This window comes from Ochotona curzoniae, unplaced genomic scaffold (assembly GCF_017591425.1).
Source record: "Ochotona curzoniae isolate NIBS_2020 unplaced genomic scaffold, NIBS_Ocur_1.0 contig_605, whole genome shotgun sequence".
NCBI classification, from domain to species: Eukaryota; Metazoa; Chordata; class Mammalia; order Lagomorpha; family Ochotonidae; genus Ochotona; species Ochotona curzoniae.
Genome location: NW_024466491.1, coordinates 2,034,637 through 2,043,707, shown reverse-complemented (window position 1 = coordinate 2,043,707; position 9,071 = coordinate 2,034,637).

Here is a 9,071-nt window from a genome sequence, read left to right as displayed (position 1 = left end):
CCATGCGGGGTGTTGCCCCCGGAAGAGCGAGAGTGGAGGTTGCAGTGTGTACCTGCCCCAGGTATGGAAGCGGCTGGGAGCGCCATTTCCCAGGGTCCCAAAGGATCTGAGAAAAATCACAGCCCAGGCGTGGCCAGAGCCCCAGGGTCCATGTGGGTGTGGGGAGGAGGCGGCCACCCCGGTGGACACCCACAGCTGTCCTGAGCAGGGGACCGGGCAAGTGGCCAGCACTGCTCATGCCCACAGCACCCACGGCGCCCAGGGGACGGAGGTTGTGTTAATTATGTTGCTAAAAGGGTTTGCAGTTAGATTTCTCATGGGGGTCATGGCGGATGTAATTAGCTAAGGGTCACACCTTGTGTGTCCAGCCAAGGGCACCTGGGCCCCCAATCCCCGGCAGCCAGGTGGGGTGGGAATGACTCATGTGGGGCCCCTTCCCACACCCACAGCTGGGCCTCTGGCCGCTTGGAACACGTGAGAGAATCCACTCCTGTCAGGCCAAGGCCCTGGAACCTGGAGCTCCTTACAGGCCTTCCATGGAGGTGCCCGGGGACCCAAGTACATGGGTTGTTGCTGCCGCCTTTGTGGGGTCTGGGTTAGTGGGGAGCTGGGTAGGGTGGGGAGTGGGGGCCTGAGCCCATGCATTTGGGAATAGCACACACTGGAGGCTTAACCATTGCACCCAAGCTCAGCCCACTTTATCGCTGTAGGTTGTCAAAAAAAAAAAAAAATTTTTTTTTTCCTGAAGGTTCCAGAACATTCTGGAAAGTTCCACAAGGTTCTGGCCAATTTCCCCAAGGCCTACACGGTTGAGCTTGCGCAAGTTGCAGCAAATGCACAGAAATGCGGGCGTGGGGCGCAGAGGCTAAGTCCCACCCCTACCAGGCGTCCTTGGCCACAGAACCGCTCTGGGCAGTCCGAGCGGGCAGCCACGCCTGGGTGGACACACACACAATGTGAGTCCACACGCACACGGGGATATTACTCCTGGGTCACCGCTCCCGGGAACCAGGAATGTTCTGGATGTTGCTGGAGCTGGGGCAGGTGCTTGGCACAGGAACCGTATCCAAGTGCTGAGGGCTGCTGAGCCCCCCTCTGTGTCCCTGGGCACCTGTACCCTGTGGGAACCCCGATGCAGCCCGCTCTGTGTGTGTGTGTGTGTGTGTGTGTGTGTGTGTGTGTGCAGAGTGAACCAATGCAGGATGCAAGCTTTTTATCTCTGCTTCCCAAACAAATTAAACTGGTGAACACTAATATGTAATTTAGAAACAGCAACAGCAGAAAACAGAGCGGGCAGGCGTGGCGCTGGGGATGGGCCAGGAGCTGGGCGCTCCATCCGGGCTCCCACGCAGATGGCAGGGGTCCCCGGGCTTCACTGCTGGCTCCTGGGGTGCGCGGCAACGAGGGGCAGGAAGCGGCAACACGGGGTCACCCCCAGGCCTCTTGCCTCGGCTAAGCAGCAGCTTGACCCCTTGGCCAAATGCCTGCCTCCCTCTGGTTGTCTGGGAAGCTGAGATGAGGGGGGGTGTCCCCAGAGGCAGGGTGGATGGCCAAGCCCCAGGCGGCCACTGCGGCCCCTAGTCTTCTGAGATGCAGGGCCTGACGCATCGCCCACCGCAGCCGCCAGACCGGTGACGCGGGAGCCATGACTCCCAGGGCAAGTAGGGTCTTGATGGGCACAGCAGGCCGGAGACAGGCCAGGGCCAGGCCGGGGACAGGCCGGGGACAGGCAGGGGACAGGCCAGGGACAGTCAGGGGACAGTCAGGGGACACACTGGGACAGGCTGGGGACAGGTGGAGCAGGCAGTGTCATAAAGCTTCCCGGGTTCAAGGGCAGCGGGCCATGCCACCACATACCAAATGGGAGCTCTCGTGTGACCTCCAGCTATCCTGCCAAGGGGCTGGGAGATGCTGGAAGCCCTGGCCTCCCAGCTTTGGCCCCACCACGTCTGGTCTGCTGTGGGCACTTGGGGCGAGAGAAGCAGGCAGTGGGAGTGCCCGCTCGTTCTTCCGTTCGTTTGCGAGTGAGTTGAACATCCAACGCCCACCTCCACTAGGCGCCCCTCCTTCAGCCTGCCTCGCCCCTCCCCTACAACTCATGACATCGTACAAGCCACCGCCAGATGTGGGATCCCTGCCCTGCCTGGGGTCCGTCAGGGCCGGGGCGGCCAGTGGCTCAGTTCTCAGCTTAGGCGGACGGCGCTGGCCAGGGACAGAGGGTCCCCGCCTTTGGGCCGAGCAAAGAACATAGGGTGTCGGACCTGTGGGCGAATGGCCACTCCTCAGAGAGGGGCTGGACTCGTGCACCCCCATGGGGGAGCCCCGCACGGAGCTGCAGGCGCCTGGCCCCCGCCTGGCCCAGCCCTGGGTTGTTGTGGGGAAAGGGGCCAGAAGATGGAAGATCTCTCTCTCTCCTCTGTCACTTTGCCTTTCCAACAAATATTTTTGAAAATTCAAATAAAGGTCGGGTTCAACATAGTGACTGAAGTCTTCGCCTTGCAAGTGCTGGGATCCCATGTGGGCGCCAGTTCTAATCCCGGCTGCCCCACTTCCCATCCAGCCCCCTGCCTGTGGCCTGGGAAAGCAGTGGTGGACGGCCCAAAGCTTTGGGACCCTGCACCTGCGTGGGAGACCCGGAAGAGGCTCCTGGCTCCTGGTTTTGGATTGGCTCAGCTCTGGCTGTTGTGGTCACTTGGGGACTGAATCAGCAGACGAAAGATCTTTCTGTCTCTCCTCCTCTCTGTATATCTGTCTTTCCAATAAAAATAAAATAAATCTTTAAAAAAAAAAGACAATTCAAATGAGCTTTTTCGCTCTGAGACACTCACAAAATGCTTCTAGAAGGGTCAGCCCACTGTCTCCCTGCATGGCAGGACAGCGTGGGCACCCGCTGCCCTGCTGACACGTCCGGCCCGGGTAAGGCAACATGCGGGGCTGTGGTGGTGCCCGGCACCCACTCCCGACCGCACGCCGCCTCCCTGCACTGTGCACAGGCAGCCCACGGAGCACGCAGCCCAGGGTGGGGTGTGCTGCATGTCACCCGTGTGACGCACTCAGGTGGCACTCCCAGGGCCTGGCACGTGTCCCCGGAGCCCGGACAACAAGGGGCCTTTGTGAGGCGAGCCCGGAAGGACGGGATGGGTCAGAGCAAGCCGACAGGGGCCGTGGCATCCAGGAGGTCGGGTGTGCCCGCCACGCTGCTGCCCGCGGGGCCTGCTGCCACAGAGTGGGTGACGACCCCACGTCAATGGCCCAGGGTGACCCGCGGAGTGGGAGGGCATGGGGTGCACCAGCAGGCCTAGTGGCCTCCTGTCAGGGCGGTGCAGCATAGAGCCCCTGGGGACGTGGTGGGAGCCGGGTGGGGGCTTCAGAAAACCCCCAGGTTCCCACGCTGCCTTCAGCAGCACCCAGGACAATGTCCTGTGGTCACAGCAGGGGCAGCCCCAGTGCCCACCAACTGACAGGCGCACATACACACGAGGGGATGGGGGGGCAGGAACAGAACACGTGAATCCACACGGTGTAGGCGCCACAGTTGTAAAGTGGCTGTGGCACAGCGGGTTAAGCTACTGTCACCTGCGCCATCGGTTTTCCGTGTCAAAGGGCAGGTTTGAGTCCTGGTTACCCTGCTTTTGATGCAGCTTCCTGGGCATGCCAGAGCCAAGTGCTGGGGTCCCTGCACCCACATGGGAGACCCAGAAGGAGCTGCTGGCTCCCGCCTGGCCTAGCCCTCCCTGGCTGTAGTGGCTGTCTGGTGAGAGACTCTACAGTTAAAAGCACTCTCTTTCTTTCTGCCTTTCAAAATAAGCGACTCTAAAAAATCTGGCTTTCATGGCACCCAGGAAACCTCCTTCCCTTCTGCCTGCCTTGAGGGGGGGGCCTTGTTGGGGAGCTCGGGAGGTGAGGGGTCGCAGCGGGGGACAGGAGGGATGCAGCCCTGATCGCTACGGCCGGCCCATGCCGCCACGGGGAGCCACGACACGTGGCTGAAACTGTCAGCCACCTCCGCAAGGTGTCCCACAATGACACAGCCCCCGGGGCACCTTCTCTAACCCTGAACGGAGAGGGGCCACCCCGAGGGTGGCCCAGGAGGACAGCCGTGGGGAAGTGACCAGGGCGCGGGCCTGACTGGGGGTGCACCCCAGGGAGCCGGGGCTAGGGGTGCAGTTCCCCTCCCCCCCCAGGCTCCAGCTCAGCCCCCTGCTCACGCAGCAGGACACGGCGGGGCGGGGGCCAGACCCCAGGGAGCTCCCGGCTCCTGAGCACAGCCCTGGCCATATGAGGAGCACGCCAGCAGGTGGAAGACCTTTATCCCTTGTTTGAAAACTGCCTTTCCAATAATAAAAGCAATCACACCTATGTATACAGATCACTTTAAAAAGGATCAAAAGCGCCCCTCCCGCTCTAAATTTTCATCAGTTCGGGGTGGGAGGTTGGGGGATGCTCTTCAATGGGGACACTGGCATTGCCTACCAGCGCCATGCTGCCCCAAGGACCAAACGGCAGGTTGCCATGGCCGGGGAGCCCACATCCCCACATCCGGGCTGCCGGGGGGTCCCCCTGCGCCCAGGCCGAGACCACCCCTCCCCAGGGGGCTAGCGGAGCTCAGAGCAGCCCGGGACAACCCCCCTGGAGCCCCAGCTGCCCTCTGCCAGGCCTTACAGCAGCGGGACAAGCCAGTTTTTCTTTTCCCCTTTCACGATGCTTACCTTGCTCCCCCTTTTCCGTGCCCGCCCCCCGCCCAAGGTTCTCACCGCCTCCTCCCCCCTCTCCTGTGACTTCCCAGTCAGCCACCCACCACCTCCTCCCCCACAAAGCCACGCTCAATTTAGAACATGATTATCAATCCTTCACGCACCCTACAGCGTGTGCAACCCCCGCCGTTCCTAGGGTTCCGGCTGAGCTCACCTCCAAGGTCACACCGCCTGGGCGCCGGCCACAGGTGTCCGTCCCCAAGGGCTGCAGGTTCCAACCTCCACCACCCCCCCCCGCCGGACCACCTGTAGCCCCCTGGCAACCCTCTGCCTCTCCTCCCACGTTCCCTCACCCATCTCTCACCCTCGGTTCCTGGGAAATCTGCAGGTGCCAGCTCCCCCAGCCCCGCGAGCACCCGCAGCAGCTCCAGCCTGGCAACTCCTCCTCTGGTTCCTTTAAACTAACTCCCAGGGAGACGCCCATCCACCCACCCAGCCGGGCCTGGCTTCTCGGGCCGGACATCTGCCCCATGGACGGTCGGCTGCACCTCCTCCCCGACTCTCCCCTAACTTTGTCCAGCGGCCTCTTCCCTGCTCATCCCATACCTGCGCCCCAGGCCTGCAGACCCCTCCCCAGCTAACTCAACACCCCTTCCAGCATCCTGGGCCCACCCGCCATATGACCCTAGACCCTCCCCAGCTCAGCACACTGCCCGCCCCCTCCGGAGCTGACCCGGTGTCATCCCCTGTCAATCTCGGCCCCCTTCCCCGCCGACCCTGACCCCACTCCCTCCTCCCCTGACCCTGCTCCCCTCCCCTGCTGACCCCAACCCCCACTGCAGCCCCTCCCTAGCCCAGCACACTCCCCACCTGCCTCTCCTCCAAGCCCAGCCTGGCTCCCCTCAAAGTCCCAGCCCCGACCCCCTTCCCCCCACCCCGACCCCATCCCTCCCCAGCGCACTCCCACCCACCTGCCTCTCCAAGCCCACCCCAGATACCCCGCAGGCCCGGTCCCCTGACCCATCCCCAGCTGCCCTTACCTGCACCCTAGTCTCTCTCAATCTGTCCCCTGCCCCCCCCCCCGACCGCCCTTACCTGCACCCCGGTTCCTCGTAGCCCCAGCCCCCCAACCCACCCCCGACCGCCCTTACCTGTACCCCAGCCCACCGACCCGACCCCGGCCACCCTTACCTGCACCCTGGCCACCTGATCCGTCCCTGGCCGCCCTTACCTGCACCCCGGTCCATCCCCCCGACTGCCCTTACCTGCACCCCGACCCCCTGACCCGTCCCTGGCTGCCCTTACCTGCACCCTGGTCCCCCCCACCCATCCCCTGCCCCCGATCCACCCTTACCTGCACCCCGACCCCCTGATCCATCCCTGGCCCCCAAACCCACACCCGACCACCCTTACCTGCACCCCGGTCCATTCCCCCCGACCGCCCTTACCTGCACCCGGCCCCCCGATCTGTCCCTGGCCCCCCGATCTGTCCCCGGCCGCCCTTACCTGCACCCCGGTCCCTCGCAGCCCCGGCCCCCCAACCCATCCCCGGCCACCCTTACCTGCACCCCGGTCCCCTGACCCGTCCCTGGCCGCCCTTACCTGCACCCGGCCCCCCGACCCATCCCCGGCCCCCCGATCCGTTCCCGGCCGCCCTTACCTGCACCCCGGTCCCTCGCAGCCCCGGCCCTGCAGCGCAGCCCGACCTGCCGTCCAGCGCGCGCTCCCCTCCGCGGGGGCGGGGCCCACAGGGGGCGGAGCCAGGCGTCCCGACGCGACCAATCGCGGCCAGGGTGGCGGGGAGCGGGGGCGGGAGCGGGGCGGAACGAGGGTGGCGCGATTGGCTGAACCCCGTGAGAGTGAGGCGGGACCATCGGGGGGGCGGGGCGCTGAATGACACCACTCAGGGCCAACCACGAGCTGGATACGCGCGGCAGGGCGGAGTTATGCTACCACACAAATAGGCACGCTGCGGAGGCAGGGTCGGGGCGAGGGGCGGAGTCCCAGAGCCGACTGTGTGACGTCAGGGGGCGGCGGAAAGGCTGTTGGCAAGTTCGAATCCCCGACTGGGGAGCTGCTTGGACGCTCCGGAATCTGACTTCCAAGGCTGCCCTGCAAGGGCAGGCCGTCCCTGCCTTCTCGGGCTGTGGGGGGCTGCTGTCCTGCTGCGGGGCCCTCTGCTCTTTATCCTCCTCACCTCTGTTTGATGTGCCCGGCCTGTCCCCTGCAGGGCAACCCCTGGCTCACCAACCATGCCGGCCTGGCCACCCCGCACAGCTCCGGAAAAGACCCTGGCAAACTTACTGCCACTTCAAATAAGAGGCATTTGAATTAGTGCCTGGCTAACTGGAAACCTTCTTCGTTTTGAACTAATTTTTAACATTTATTTTTATTTTATTTGAAAGGCAGAGAAAGATGTTTCACCTGCTGGGCCACTCCCCCACTGCCCACACCTCACTCTCCTGTTGCCCACAGCGGCCGGGACTCAAGACCCACAGCGGCCTGGTACCCCCGTCACTTGAGCACGCCTGATGCAGCCGGTTCAAGTCCCAGCTGCTCCACTTCCCATCGCGCTCCCTGCTGCTGGCCTGAGCGCCAGGCCACGGGTGGCCCCGATGGAGCTCTCCCCTCCTGACCTCGGCCTGGCCCGGCTCCCACTGCTGAGGGCACTTCAGGGGGTGAACCAGGGGCTTGAAGAATCTTCCTCTCTGTCTCTCCTCTTCTCTGTATATCTGCCTTTCCAATGAAAATAAAATAAAATTTTAAAAATTATTTTTTAAGAAAATGAAGGCGTGCCAGTGTCTCAGGTGCAAGCCCAGCCCACTACACCACAGCATCAGCCCCCAGTCATTTTTCTTTTTTTTTTTTTTATAAACAGGTGCTATCAGCATCAGGGAGCTTTGGGGGGAGAGCAGTGTGGAACCGGGCCGACCGAGCCTGCAACGCCACCGGCAGCTGGCTCGTACTGGGTTATTTCCGCCTGTTTTGATTTCTTTAAATGTTGCATTACCATACTGCTTAGCTGCATGCCGGCTCCGCCCCCCCCCCCATACCTTGGCATGCCTTTAAAATCTGAATTACCATATTGCATCTTAATTGTGGAATTTCTGTCCTCCTAAAATGTATCTATATATTTCCAAAAAATGTCACGTTGTCGACACCATCAAGATAGGAGGGGCTTTCACTGTTCCTGCTAGGACGGGAGGTGAACTGAGTAGGGCTGGCTCCTGGACCCACTGGTATGCGCAAGATCTGGCATTGGGAGAGGTTCTGATGGAGGAGCCTGGGCAACTCCTCGGGCAAGGCACAGTCCCTGCAGGTGAGCACAAGAAGCATGATAGGAAACAGCCCAGCCCAGACCAGGCCATGGGAAGTTTCCCACTGGCATACATTAGGCATGGGTCGGGGGCAGACCAGGCTGAACCTTGGGAATCAATCAATGGACAAATCTTCCTCTGTCTCTCCTCCTCTTTGTATATCTGACTTCCCAATAAAAATCAATAAAGAAAAAAGTTGGTGGTAGATAGAAGACCACCTGGGAGCTGGGGTTTACGGGGACAAGCAGGTTGGGGTCTCGAACTGGCTCTGGCTCTCACTCCCACTCCTGACTCTCACTTCAACTCCCAGCTCCCACTCCTGGCTCTCACTCACTCCCAGCTCCCACTCCTGGCTCTCACTCCCAGCTCCCACTCCTGGCTCTCACTCACTCCCAGCTCCCACTCCTGGCTCCCACTCACTCCCAGCTCCCATCCCACTGCCACTCCCGGCTCCTGCTCTCAGCTTTGACCTGCTAGAGTGGATTTGGAAGCACAGGTGAGGGGCACAGGTGACCCCAGCTTCGGGGTGTTGCAGGGAGTGACCCAGCCAACAGGAGCCTCTGTGGACACAGGGGCTTTCCTCTGCCTGGGCGTTCTGTGGGGTCTATACACCCTGACCAGGGAGCTGAGCGGATGCCAGACACCTGGCAGACACAGGGACACGAGGAGGTGGGCGTCACAGAGAGGACTGCGTGGGGGACAATGTTCCCAGACTGTGTGTTGGAGGTGGACGCCAAGGCTGCACACACGCTCCCTGCACTGTCCCTAGACACAGCGGTGCCTGCCATGCACCTGGGCACGGAGTAAGATTTCTACAACCCAGCTGGCTTGTGTCTGCCTACCAGGGAACCCTAAAACAGCTTCGAGAAGTGGGGGTGGGGAGGAGAAGCTGCAAGACTCCCACCGACCAGGGAGTTATGATGGCTCAACTGGCTAATCCACCAACAAGCACCAGCACACCATGTAGGTGCCGGTTCAAGTCGCAGCGGCCCCACTTCCCATCCAGCTCCCTGCCTGTGGCCTGAGAGGGCAGTGGAGGACGGCCCAAAGCCTTGGGACC